The sequence below is a fragment of the Prionailurus bengalensis genome, chromosome B4, assembly GCF_016509475.1.
Source record: "Prionailurus bengalensis isolate Pbe53 chromosome B4, Fcat_Pben_1.1_paternal_pri, whole genome shotgun sequence".
In the NCBI taxonomy this organism is placed as follows: Eukaryota; Metazoa; Chordata; class Mammalia; order Carnivora; family Felidae; genus Prionailurus; species Prionailurus bengalensis.
The window spans coordinates 12,497,775-12,513,068 of record NC_057358.1 but is presented as its reverse complement, the minus strand read 5'-3'; positions in this window follow the sequence as shown (position 1 = coordinate 12,513,068).

The following is a 15,294-nucleotide window of genomic DNA, read 5'->3' as shown; positions in this document are numbered from 1 at the left end:
CATAAATTTATTATGATGAATAGACTCTTAATCATAATAGGTTTTTGTTATCCAAAGTCACGTACTCCTGAAACTGATGTTATTTGTCAATTATATCTCATTTTTAATTTCTATTTATTTATTCAAATTTAAATCCAAGTTAGTTAACATATAGTGTAACACTGATTTCAGGAATAGAAATCATTTAGTGATTCATTACTTACATATAACACCCAATGCTCACCTCCTTAATGCCTCTCACCCATTTAGCCCATCTCCCTGGATAAAATGTAGTGATTAAATGTATTTACTTAGTAACTTCCTACTAAAAAGTCCCCATGTTTAATTTTCCAAATTCCTGAGAGAAACAAGGGACAGAAATGATGTATTACCCTGAGTTTATATACGAGTTGTTACTGTATTGATGACATTGTCCAAGATGTATAAATGGGCACTCATGCTAAATCTAGAATCTGTACTTCCTATTTCCCAAATTTGTGTTTCTCCCCTTGGATACTATGCCTCTCAACCTTTCAAAAGAAAAATACATACACAAATACTAGAGGTTTCTCAATCCTGGCTGCTCATTAGAATCATCTGGAAGCTTCAGAAAAACACTAATGCCCAGGCTTGACCCCAGACCCATTACATCAGAATCTCTGAATGTGGGGTCCAGACATTGGTCATGCTAAGAGTTTCCCAGGGATTCTTACGTGTATCCAATGTTGAGAATCACTAGTAAAGAATTAAATATCAGCTATGCAATTTGAAAAGCACATGTGTACCCTTTCCAATGTCAGCTTTTCTCCTGAAATGGTTCTATTGAGTACGTACTCCATACAAGGCATAGCACTAAGTGTTGACTGTCATGGCATCCTTTTTTCTGGATCCCCATACCCTTTATTTGTACTTTTCTTGTGGCTAATAGTCCGCCTTGTTGTAGTTATTTTTGTACTTATTTAAACCATCTTTTAGAATATCCCTTTCTTGGGGTGCCTGCCTGGTTCTGTTGGAAGAGCATGTGGCTCTTGATCTTGGGGTCATGAGTTCGAGCCCCACGTTGGGTATAGAGATTACTAAAAAAACTAACTTTAGAATATCCCTTTCTTTTTTTTTTTTTTTTTTAATTTTTTTTTTCAACATTTATTTATTTTTGGGACAGAGAGAGACAGAGCATGAACGGGGGAGGGGCAGAGAGAGAGGGAGACACAGAATTGGAAACAGGCTCCAGGCTCTGAGCCATCAGCCCAGAGCCTGACGCAGGGCTCGAACTCACGGGCCGCGAGATCGTGACCTGGCTGAAGTCGGACGCTTAACCGACTGCGCCACCCAGGCGCCCCTAGAATATCCCTTTCTTGAAGAGAAGAACTATGACAGTGCCCTTTAATGGGAGTCCTCTGCTAGGTGTTTTAGTTGCCTACTCTTATCATTTCACCTTGGAATGGCCCTGTATCTCACCATCGCAGCCCTCACTCCTGCCATGTACCTCCTCTCTATCACACCTATTTTCTTTTCCTGTATGCGGCTCTCACCTCTACATACTTTACTTTTGTTCTCATGGAATTCCAGTTTATGTATTTATTTTGAGAGAGAACACAAGCGGACAGGGGCAGAGAGAGAGAGAGAGAGAGAGAGAGAACCCCAAGCAGGCTCCATGCTGTCAGCACAGAGGCTAACACAGGGCTCGATCCCACAAACGATGAGATCATGACCTGAACTGAAATCAAGAGTTGGACGCTTAAGCAACTGAGCCACCCAGGCACCCCCATTTGTCTTCATTCTTTCAAATGTTTTATCCCCCAAATGTTACTTGAACAGCCCTACTATTCTTCCTCTCCCTCCATAGCTCTCCCCTGGCATTTTTACCCTTTCCCACTTCCTCATCCCCTCTCCCTATCACTTAACCACCTGTCTTCTAAATTCCCTCTGGGGGTATTAACCCTATTCAAAGGTATCTGTTGTCCATGGGATGGATTTGGGGTGCTCAGGAGCATTGCTTCTGGTCAGTTCTGGTGAGGTGCTCAATTAACACTAGACCCCAAAACAATGAAAAATATAGCAGCTGGCGGAGGAGAACCTAATCATTCCATACTGGGCAGGCGGGGTGGAGGACAGGTGGAATGTTAAGTAGAAGAGGTAAGCCAAGAGCTTATTCATGGATCCAGCAAATTCATGGATCCAGCCAAGAGGAAACAAGTTAGAGTCAGGGACAGATAGAGAAGTAACATAGGTAACAAAGTGCAGAGATCAGAGTCCATGAGCAAGACAGTCAGATGAATATATTATTTACAGCTTCCTAGTTGCTCTTCACACTTCTTTTTGCTGTACTCTGTCTTAAAGTGTTCACACTTGACTGGTTTCTGACTCTGCTCTCTATAAACCTTGCCCCTGAGGGTTACTAGATTGGGGCTTTGCAGGGTAAAAGGGGTGAAAATGGCTATAAAACTACAGTCCTTACAGTAGGGCAGTAGACTGATATGTTAATTTCTTATGTGCGGTTCCTATTAACAGGAAATACCTGCCATGAGACGGTAATGTCAGGTGTTATGGGGGGAGGACTGAGCCAGGCAAAAGTGTTGACTCAGAGAGGTAGAAGCAGAGGTAATCCTAAGGGTAAGTGAAAGTTGTTGTAAAGAGAAACAAGAAGTTCATGCCCATAAGCCAAGCATGAGATCAGAGGGACAAGTATATGCCTATAAACAGGAGGTAGGGCAAGGGATCAAGAGCCAAAGGCATTAGAAATATTTTCCTCAAGCAGACTGCAATCATGAAATAATATTTGGCATTCTAAGCTGTGCACAATGCGTCAGAGTAGGAATTCATTTACATTGAGAATTGGACTCATGTGTTAGGGGTGCCTGGCCAGTTTAAGGACACAAAGTCAGGTTAATCTCTTCCAAAAGGTCCCTCCTATCAAACAGGATAGGCCCAGAGTTGCCCATCTGGGTATTCTTGATGGAAATGGAGTTGCTCTCTGGGGTGTGTAGGAATATCCTTTGAGCATCCTTCAATCTGAGCCCTTCCTACTGGGCCAAAGTTGCAACTACTCTTGGAATAGTTCTTGAACTGTTCTACATCATCCTCACTAATCACTTCTTTGGGGGCCCATGTACGATTGCTGGGATGAATCTTTCAGACTATGGAATAGAGAACAGGTGCTAAAATTGGAGGTAGAAATGTATAAATAGGGGAACTGAATATGGGAGGCAACCAGAGTTATGAGCTTTGTCATTACAAAGGGGTCCAGACTCTATGACAAGGACAGATGAGGAGGGCAGTAGAAGGACAGGCAGGACATCTCCCATCTGAATCATTCACCTTGCTATTTGGTAGTTATTGACTACGGCCTTTATTATAATGTCCCTTGTGATGCTAGAGGGTGTCCTGTAGGCTGAGCAGCCTGAGCTACAACATAGATTTGACCAGTAGCTGGGCTCACAGAGGTTCAGGATAAGAGCCGGAAGAGGTGGTGGTAAAGCAATAAATACCACCAAAGGGGGCATTCAGGGGAGATGTGTTCAGAGAGCTATTATATATAAATTCAGAGGTTATTTGTGGACTACTCACTTATCTGTTCATCTTTGCCACCATTAAGGTGTACAAAGAGTGCCACCTCCACAGCCTCCTCTGGAAATTATTATCCTCAATAAATTCTGTAGCTGCCTAAGAATATCTGGGCACTAGAGCATGGTGATTTCCAAACAGTCCCAGGAGAGTCATTAATGCAGATGGTATTTTAGAGCCCATTGAGTCAAAAGACATAAGGTTTTTGAGCACAGTCCTGCCCTGACCTCCCCTGAATGGAGGATGTGTGGGTTACAGGATCCATTCAGGGGCCAAGGCCCTTCTCCCTCAGCAGCAACTTGGTAAAGTTGCGTGATGGCTCAACTTGGCCTTGCTTCAACAACCCTCCCATCTCCAAAGGTCAGTAACATCACCCTCTGAGCAAACGAAGACATGGCACGATTATGTAACTTGCCCACAGTCCCACAGCTATGAGCAGAGGACCTAGAATTTGAACCCATTTCTGCCTTACTTCAAAGTGCATGATCTCACCAACTAAGTTAGCACCGCCTCAAGGTAGAAAGCCCAGCTATGCTAGAAATCAATATAAATCCAATTATTTCCAGTAAACAGGTATTTCTTGAAGTGCCTGGAAAAAGATGTTTTTGTTGTTGTTGCTTCTTTGTTTTTATTTTTCATCAATGGCCAAACCTGCTTTTGGTAACGAAACGATGACTTTTTCAAAGTGGCTGGCTTTATCCTCACTCAAGGCTCATTCCAGGACGTAGGAGACATGAGAACACCAATAAATGTGTCAAAATAATCATTTAAATCAGAGAAAGAATTAGTCTCAGTAGGAAGCTGGAATCCCAGAATCTTTAAAATTAATATAACCATGTTATAGAAATTTGGAAAACAGAGAAAATGAAAGCATACATAAATCCACCTCTGCCACAATCATTGTTACCATTTCATACAACTTTTACACATATTTTATATGCATATTCAGATTTTGTAATAATTGTGTGCATATTTTATACCCTGCATAATTAACAAACAACGTTATATTAGTTTCAGGTGTACGATAGACTGATTCAACAATTCTATACATTACTCAGTCCTCGTAAAGGGAGCTCTTAACCCCCTTCACCTTTTTCACCCATCCCTCCACCCACCTCCCCTCTGGTAACCCTCAGTTTGTTCTACTACATTCTCTGGTTTGTCTCTTTTTTGTCGTTCATTTGTTTTGTTTCTTAGATTCCACGTGAGTGGAATCATATGGTATTTGTCTTTCTCGGACTGACTTCTTTCACTTAGCATCATACCTTCCAGCTCCATCCATGCTGTTGCAAATGGCAAGATCTCATTCTTTTTTATAGCTGGGTAGTATTTATTGTGTATACGTACCACATCTTCTTTATCCATTCACCTATTGATGGACGCGTGGGCTACTTGTATAATTTGGCTATTGTAAATAATGCAATAAACATAGAGGTACATATACCTTTTCAAATTAGTGTTTTGTGATTCTTAGGGGAAGTACCTAGTAGTGGAATTGCTGGATCACATGGTAATTTTCTTTTTTTCTTTTTTTATATTTTATCTGTTTTTGAGAGAGAGAGAGCATGAGCAGGGGAGGGGCAGAGAGAGAGAGAAGGGGAGAGAGAGTCTAAAGTGGGCTCTGTGCTGACAGCAGTGAGCCTGATGGAGGGCTCGAACTCATGAACCATGAGATCATGACCTGAGCCAAAGTCAGATGCTCAACCAACTGAGCCACCCAGGTGCCCTGGTAATTCTATTTTTCATTTTTTGAGGAACCTCCATATTGTTTTCCACAGTGGCTCTACCCTGCATTTCCAGGATCCTGCCTTTTTTTCTTTAATATTTCATCATATGCACTTTTCCATTTTGATTAATAACCTTCCTAACAATTTATTTAGTTAGCTTTGTAACATTTCATGAAGCGGTCTATAACAAAATTTGCCCAAATCATTTCCTGCTGTTGGATATTTAGGTCATTGCAAGTTTTTGCTATTATAAATTATTCTGCAGTGAACATCTTTATGCAAATAAAATTTTATTGGCATAGCATCACATTCCTCAATTAATAGGTTAACATGTTAGCCAGTCTTCCCTTCTTCCAATCTATCCTGAGTAATGCTAAGAGATTAAATTCCCTAAAATACCATTTTCATCATGTCACTTTCTTACTTAAGAATCTGTATTTGCCTGTCTTCCATGTGGTGTGATTGGATTACTGTATTATAACCCCTTACAGACCAAAATGTGAAGCGTGTTGGGCCCCCAAAGGCTAACCAGAAGAAACCAGGAAATTACTGGAGACGATGGGACTAGATTCACGATGTATCAACACAGGAACAATACTGGGTCCCTAAACGCATGTCAGTGTCCACTGCAGCGAGGAAAACTTGGGTCCAGTTAAAGTTGGACCCACTCAGAAGGTCTTACTCAGTAAGGACACGGCACTGATGGTCACCGAGGGGTGGTAACACACACAGTCAAGTGGAACCAGAAATCAAAGTTCAAGAGAAGTTTATCCAGGTTGAACAAGACTTAGTGGAGTGAGCAGCGTCAGACACCCTGGGGCATAGGAACCAGCATACATTGGGCAGGGGATCAGAGCCCAGCCAAATAGGTCTTGGTTTGTGGCATGGTTCCAGAAGTACCAGATTACTAGAGTGCAAACAAGGAACCAGGGGAGAATCCCAGTTGTATAAACCGGGCCCTTGTAATGGATGGTAGGGAAGGCCGTGTCTGCAAGAAGCAGGCAGGCTTGTAGGCAATCAGGTTTGGGGTGGGGGGTGGGGATCACCGCATTAGATGTCTGGTTGACAGCAGCAGACTGTGTCTGGAACTAAGGGACCTGGGTTCTTAACGTACCACCCGTGGACTGAGAAAATCTATTATCAGACTGTGAAGACTTAGCCTGCCGTTGCAAGCGCCGACCATCCACAGCTGGCAGAGACTGACCTCCAGAAAGCGACTCCAACCAAAACCCAAATTAGTAAAAACACATACCTGTGTACAGATAACCGATGCATATGTATGGTACAATCCGCTAACCTTTTAGCACTCCTCTCTTTTGGCCTGAAGGCATTAGCGTTGTTTGAGAGGCACTACAATGCCCTATCCACTTCATGTCAACAACACCTTAACATAAATTGTCTATTTTTCCACACATTAAGAATTAGCTGGAAGCCGATTTGGGTTGAGGGCAAGAAGGAGGCAAGAGGAATTCAGAGCTGGCACTGGACTATTAGCCATTGTATTGGCCAGAGTGGTTCTCCAAAGAAGCAGAACAGCAGCCTAAATAAATACACAGAGAGATTTATTTTCAGGAAATGGCTCATGGAGGCTGGCAAATCCAAAAGCTGCAGCCAGGCCAACAGGCTGGACCCCGGGAAGAGCTGATGCTGCGGTCGATGCAAAGGCAGCCTGGAGGTAGAATTTGGGGAACCTCAGCCAGTCTCTCTTAAGACCCTCATCTGATTGGATGAGGCCCAAACATTACAGAGGGTACCTGCTTTACTCAAAACTCTGCTGACTTAAATGCTAGTCTCACGGAAAAAAACCACCTCTAAACTGGTGCTGGACCAAACGACTGGGTGCCATGGCCCGGCCGATCTAAAATGAATTTTTACAGCCCCTGAAACAAATCCAGACCACTCAACTCCTGAGTATGGGAGAAAGATAAATGCATCTCCTCCCAATTATTCCAAGATTATGTGACCAGCCCCCAATTTCTCATTCTTATGTTTAAGTACTTATTTCTCATGGATCCTAAATACAACCCTCCTCTTGCGGAGTCCGGTCAGCTCTGCCTCTTTCTTGCTCACTAGCACTCATCCCTAGATCATGGCCACTCCGGCTGCCATGAATCCCAATTTCTCAGCCTATGCAGACCCCTCACTTCCTTCAAGAACAAGTTCACGACAGTGCTTCTCTCCCAGGATTTCTGTCACATGTGTGCTCAGACCTCAGGTGGCATTTCCCCTCTGACTAAATCTGAAAGAAAAGATATAATCAGGCATCAAAAAAAAAAAAAAGCCATGGAAGAATGAAATATGGAGCTAGGATTGTTCCCTCTACATATTAGCTAATCTGAAAGGCTAGCTGCGCAAGGAAATGCATTTGAGAGAGCCATTCTCCACCTCTTCATGACACGGCAGCATCTTTCCAAGGTCAACAACACTTACGTACAGCTGAGTCCTGCTTCCTTTAAACTCTTCAGTGTTGTATCAGCCAAATTAAGAACAGGTAATAATATAGAGTTGATTTTTCTTACCGAGGTAAAATTTACTTGCCGCTGAACGTATAGAACTTAAGTGCGTGATGAAATGAGCTCCCATGAATCCACACACGTGTGTAGACACCCCTTCTGTCACTACAGCTCTTTCCTCATGGACTTGGCTTTTTAAATATCCTCTCTTTTCTTTCTCTTTCTTTTTTTGTAAATAATAGACTGGGGCGCCTGGCTGGTTCATGAAGTAGAGCATGTGACTCTTGATCTGGCAGTCAGGACTCCATGTTGGGTGTAGTTTACTTAAACGGACAAGACAAAACTATATTTTATATATATAAATATACATGGCATATACATAAAACTATATTTGGACAATATTTTATGACATATATATAAACATATATTATATGTATAAATACGTGTCATATATATTTATATTTATGTATTTGTTATATTTATATTTATTTATATGTATATATTATATTGTTTATTATATTTATATATATACTTACAAATATATGACATTCTTTTTTTTGATCTGCAGTCAAGACTCCATGTTGAGTGTAATTTACTTAAAAAAAAACAAAACTCTCTCTCTCTCTCTCTCTCTCTCTATATATATATATATATATATATGAGACATTCTTTCTTGGAGCAGTTTTAGGTTTACAGAAAAATGAGCGGAAAGCACACAATTCCTAGATACCTTCTCTTCCCCACCTGGTTTCCCCCCATTATTAACATCCTGCATTGGTAGAGTGCATTTGCCAGAACTGATGAGCCAATATTGATACATTATGATTATCTGAAGTCCAAATGTACAGTCGGGCTCACACTTTGTGTTATATATTCTGTGGGTTTTGACAAATGTATGATGGCATGTATCCACCGTTACAGTATCATAGTTTCACTGTCCTAAGAATCCCTTGTGTTCCACCTCTTCCTCCCTCCCTCCCACCTTCTGGTCCCTGGAAACAACTGGTATTGTTCTCTCCATAGTTTTGCCTTTCCAAGACTGTTGCATGTTTGGAATCACTCACTGTGAAGCTTTTTCAGACTGGCTTCTTTCAGTTTTCAGTCTTTCAGTCTTTCAGATTGGCAACATACAGTTACATTTCCTCCATGTCTTTTCATGGCTTGATAGCTCATGAGTTTTTCATCGCTGACTAATATTCCATTGTCTGGACGTACCACAGTCTATTTATCCATTCCCTCAGTGAAGGACATCTTGTTTGCCTCCAAGTTTTGGCAATTTTGAATAAAGCTGCTATAAACATTTGCGTGCAGATTTTTGTGTGAATGGTAAATTTTCAACTCATTTGAGAAAATACCAAGGAACATGACTTGCTGAATCATATGGTAAGGTTTTGTAAAAAATACAAACCAAACAAGCAAACAAAAACAAAAAGCAAAAAAGAGCTGCTAAATTGTCTTCCAAACTCACTGTATCGTTTTGTTTTACCCCCAACAATGAATGAGTTCCCCTTGCTCCACATACTCAGTAGCATTTGGTGTTGTCAGTGTTTTGGATTTTGGCCATTCTAACAGATGTATAGTAGTATCTCATTGTTGTCTTAATTTGCAGTTCTTTTCTATATATGATGTTGAACACCTCTTCATATAATCATTGGCCATTTCTATATCTTCTTTGGTAACGTGACTGTTCAGATCTTTTGTTCATTAAAAAAAATTGAGTTGTTTTCTTATTGTTGACTTTTAAGAGTTTTTTATATATTGTGGATATCAGTCCATTATCAGATATATACTTTGCAAAGATTTTCCTCTCAATTTCTGGGTTATTTCATTCTCTGAACAGTGTCCTCTGCAGAGCAGAAGTTTTTAAAATTTTAATGAAGTCCCACTTATCAGTTTTTTCTTTCATGGATCATGCTTTTGATGCTTTATCTGAAAAGTCATCACCAAAACCAAAGTCACTTAGATTTTCTATTTCATCTTCTAGGAGTTTTGTATATTCAGGCTTATGTTTATTTTGAGTTACTTTTTGTGAAAGCTGTATAGATTCATTTTTTTGCCTGTGGATATCCAGCTGTTCCAGCACCATTTGGTGAAAAGACTATTATTTTTCCATTAAGTTGCCTTTTGCTCCTTTATGGAAGAGGACTTGACTATTTTTGTGTGGGTCTATTTCTGGGCTCTCTATTCTTGGATTAGGATTGCATTCAATCTATAAATCAAGTTAGAAAGAATTGACCTCTTGACACATTGAGCCTTCCTACCCATGTGCATGGAATATCTCTCCATAACTTAGATCTGCTTTGGTCTCTATCTCAATGTTGGTGTTAATGTAAATGGTATTAAGTTTTTAATTTTAAATTCCACTTGCTTGTTGCTGGTACATAAAGAGGCAATTGACTTTTGTCAGGTAACCTTGCATCCTGCAACCTTGCTATGACCAATTGCAAGGTATATTTTTGTTGTTGTTGATTCTTTGGGATTTTCTACAAAGACGGTCATGTCATCTGCAAACAAAGACTATTTTATTTCTTCCTTCTTAGTCTGTTTATGTTTTCCCCCTTTTCTTGTCTTATTTCATTAGATATGACTTCAAGCATGACGTTGAATAGGAGTGTTGAGACAGTACATTCCAGTCACATTCCCAATCAAGTGGGAAAGTACTTTGTTTCTCATCATTAAGTATGATGTTAACTGTAGGTTTTTTTAAATAGACATTTCTTTATCAACTTAAGGAAATTCCCCCCCATTCCTAGTTTTTTGAGAGTTTATACCATGAATAAGGGTCAGATTTTGTCAATTTATTTTTCCGAAACTATTGATATGATCATATGATTTTTCTTCTTTAGCCTATTGATGTGATGGATTACATTAATTGATTTCAAATGTTTAACTAGCCTTGTATAATTGGAACAAATCCCACTTGGTTGTGGTGTATAATTTTTTATGCATTGTTTGCTTTGATTTGCTAATATTTCGTCAAGGAGGAATTGATTTTTGTGCAGCAGTAAAACACATTATTTTATAAAAATCCACACGGGTTTGTGCAGAAAAAAAATTTTTTTTACATCCTTTGCATAGCAGAATGATTAAATAGTCATGCTGATTGGGACTATAGATTCAAGAATATAAAGTAACAGGACTGAGTTAAAAAATGACATCTAGATATCTTTTGTATTTGTCTCCTCTCCCCATCTGCGGTCTCTCTCTCCAGTTGTGATACCCTACCCTGCACTTTCTACAGCTCCAAATCACACTACCTTTTAGGAAAGCACGGAAGGATTTCCAGTTTTTCATGGTAGATTAAACTAAAGATCAAATTAAAGTATTTTTACCTGCTGACTCCTGAAACCAAACAAAAATGATAGTAAAGAATTTAAAAATGCAAAACCACAAAAAGGGACAAAGAGAGACAGAGAGAGAGAGAGAGAAAGAGAGAGGGAAAAGGAAGGAAACAACAGATAAGTATTATCAATGAAATTTTGGAAAATGGAAAACAGATGGTGGAATGGAGATTTTTCCTAGCAGACAGGAGAAAGCTTAAGAAAACCCAACCAGGCTTGTCGGCAATAGCATGCCAACAGGAAGCAATCTGATTCGCCTAAAAGAACCCTGGGAAGGCCTGGACAGTAGAGGCACCAAATAAGACAAAAAGTGGATGTGACAATGGGATTAAAGTGTCTATAGACAGTCTCTCCCATACTTCAAAAAGTTGGGTACCCTTTACCAGCCCACAGAAAGGGTGAGAAGTTTAACCCTACACTCTGGACACGGACACTAAACATTGTAGAGGAAGGCGGTGAAGAACTGTCCCTGAAACATTTTTGCAATAAAGTCTGCACGGTAAATGGTATCATCCAAGGTCCCCTTTCCCGCTGTCATCTCCCAAGCTTATGCCACTAACCACCACTGCACCACACCAGCACCCCTCACCCACCCCTATTCTCCTGGAGAAATGTGCAGAAACATTTGCATTTGGTGGTTGTCCAATAAAACAACTTTGTGCCTGTCAATTATCCTACAGTGAAGCCCACCAGACAACAAGCCCTATTCATACACATTAAACTTTTAATTATTTTTTTAATCTCTTATTTCTATAGGTAAAAGGACAACCCATGATCACTAGCTGAGGATCTCCTCTAATGTTCTTTTCCAAGATTGCTTTGAATATCTTAGGTCCTTTGCAATTCTACCTAAATATAATTGGCTACTCAATTTCTACACACACACACACACACACACACACACACACACACAGCCTGGTGGGACTGAAATCAATTTGGGGAAGAGTAATATATTGGCAATATTGGGTCTTCCAATTCTTCAGCATGGTATCTGCCTGCATTTCTTGAGATATTTTCGTTTGTTTGTTTTTTTCTCAAAGGTATTTTGTAGTTTCCAGGATAGGCATCTTGGATATCTTTTGCTAAATTCTTCCTAAATGTTGTAAATTTGACATTACTGTAAATGGAATTTAAAATTTTCATTTCCGGGGCAACTGGGTGGCTGAGTCAGTTGAGTGTCCGACTCTTGATTTCGGCTCGGGTCATGATCTCACATTCCGAAAGTGTGAGCCCCGCTTTTGGCTCTGCACTGACAGTGTGGAGCCTGCTTGGGATTCTCTCTCTCCCTCTCTCTCTATCTCTCTCTGCCTCTCTCCTGACCACTCTCTCCTCTCTCTCAAAAATAAATAAACCTTAAAAAAATTTGTTTTAATTTCATTTCCAATTGTTTGCTGCTAGTATATAAAATTAAAATTGATTTTTGTATATTAAATTTATATATAATATATATATATAAATTATATTTTAACCTTGCTAAATTCTTATCTTTTTTTGAGGATTCCTTAGGATTATCTACGTAAACAGTCTACAGTTTAGACTGATACACCTGTGTAACCCACACTCCATCAAGATGTAGAACATCTACGTACCCCAGAAATACCCCCAGTATCCCTTACCAGTTAATCCCAGCACTGTCAGAGGCAGTAACTGTTCTGAGTTTTTTCCATCATAGATTAGTTCTCCCTCCTCTAAAACTTCATATAAGTGGAATCATGCATTATGTACTCTAATTTTGTTCACTGAACATAATGTTCTATGTAATTGACCCATACTGTTACATGTATAAATAGCACATTTTTGGGCACCCATGTTGCTAAGTCAGTTAAGCATCCAACCTCATCTCAGGTCAAGATCTGCTAGTTCATGAGTTCAAGCCTCACATTGGGCTTTCTGCTGTCAGTGCAGAGCCCACTTCAGATCCTCTGGTCCCCCCCCCCACCCGCCCCTCCCCTGCTTGCACTCTCTCTCGAAAGTAAACATAATTTTTTTTAAATAGTACATTTTGATTACTGAGTAACACTACATTATATGATTATATTAAAAAATTTTTTAAATTAATTTATTTATTTTGAGGGCGAGAGTACAAGTGGGGAAGGGGCAGAGAGAGAGAGGCAGAGAGAAAGAATCGTAAGCAGGCTGAGCACTGTCAGCACAGAGCCCAACGTGGGGCTCGAACTCACTTGAACTGTGAGATCATGACCTGAGCCAAAGTCAGATGCTTAACCGACTGAGCCACCCAGGGGCCCTTAAATCAAAATTTTTAAATTCATTTTCCTACTGATAGATATTTTGTTCCAGATTTTGGCTATTAGGAAGACAGCTGCTGTAAGTATTCCCATCCAAGTATCCACATGGGCATACATTTTCATTTCTCTTGGGTACATACCTAGGAGAGGGACTGCTAGCTCCAAGGAAGGGTAAGTTTATAAGAAACTACCAAAGCTTTCCCAAAGTGATTTTGTAATTTTACATTACACTAGCAATTTATGAGCATTCTGGTGGCTTCATATCCTGCTCTTGACATTTCTATCATCCTTTTGTATTTATTTTAGCCATTCTAATGATATCTTGTGGGTTTTCTTCCTGAGTGGGTATTTGTTTATTTTGGAAACAATCTCAAACTTACAGAAAAGTTGTGGGTACAGTGCAAAGTACTTCCACCCTCCCAAACCAGCTGAGAGAAGTTGCTAACATCCTGTTAATACTTTAGCGTCTATTTCCTAAAGATAAGGATATTCTCCTGCATAATCATAACGCCATCATCAAAGTGAGGAAATTAACATTAACACCTTACTACCATTTAATGCTTCTACCTCATTTAAGTTTCACCAATTGCTCTAGTAACAATCTTAATAGCAAAAGGAGCTGGACCAGGCTAATACATTGCATTTATTTGTCACTTTTCTTTTGTTTCCTTCTATCTGGAATAGTTCCTTGGTCTTTTCGTGACCTTGACAATTCTAAAGATTAACAGAACAGTTATTTTGTACTATGTCCTTCAATTTGTCTGATGTTTCTTTGTGATTAGACTCAGCTTATGAATCTTTGGCAGGAGTTCTCACAGAAGCGATGTTTTGTGTGTTCTTCTCATTGTGTTCTAGAAGGTGGTTCTGATTTCAATTTGTCCTGTTACTAGTGATGTTGTTTTGGCTCATTTGATTAAGAGGGTGTCTGCCAGGCTTCTCCACTATCAAGTTACTTTTTCCCTTTGTAATCAGTAAGTGCTTTGCAAGGGGTAATTTAAGACTATGTAGGTGTGTTTATCATCTAACTTGCAATTTATTCACATATTTACTTAGAGTGGATGTGGACTCATGGATTCTTGTTTTATTCAGTGGCTTACAGTTTGTTACCATTATTTACTTTGAAGTCATATTCTTCCAGATTTCACCAGTGAAAGCCCAGTCAAGCCAGATTCTGCAGCCTTTGACAGATCCCCATCATTCCTTGGGGACTTCCTTACTTTGGGGCACAAAATGTTCCAGGCTTATCCTGTACATTCCCTACCGCAGTCCTCAAGTCAGTCACTTCTCCAAAAAGCCTTGGTTCTTTTACATTGAGAAGGGTTTTCAGAAATCAAGATTGGACCTCTAAATATGCTCTTGGTTGATGCTTTCAAAACTTGTCAGTGGTCACAGCTAGAAATCATATGGTTGTGTGCATCTATGGATATCTATGGATATCCACATAAATAGAGAGATTCACAGACATAAACACAGGTATGTATGTATATACATACATACGCATATTACATCCATATTTATGTATTACTTATATGAGTAATTCCAACACCACTGGTTCATTCTTGCTTCTACATTTGTAACTCCCTTCTCGGACAATAAGAAAACGAGCCGCCATTATCATTAATATACATTTTTCCCGTTTGTTTTCTATTTGTCCACTTCATTCTTTTTTCCTCCCTTCTTGCCTTCTTTTGGGTGATCTGAATACTTTATAGCATTCCATTTTGATTTCTCTGTTGGCTTTTTAACTGTACATCTTTCATAATTTTGGTGGTTACTCCAAAGCCTTCGATATGCCTCTTTAACTTATCCCAAGCTACTTAGAGTTTATATTGTTCTACTTCACATAAAATACAGCAACCTTCTAATATTATAGTTTTATTTACCCTTCTCCCAACTTTGGGAGATTTTTGCCATATCTATTACATCTACTTATGTTACAAACCCAATACAGTGTTATAGGTTGTATTGTACAATCACGTGATTT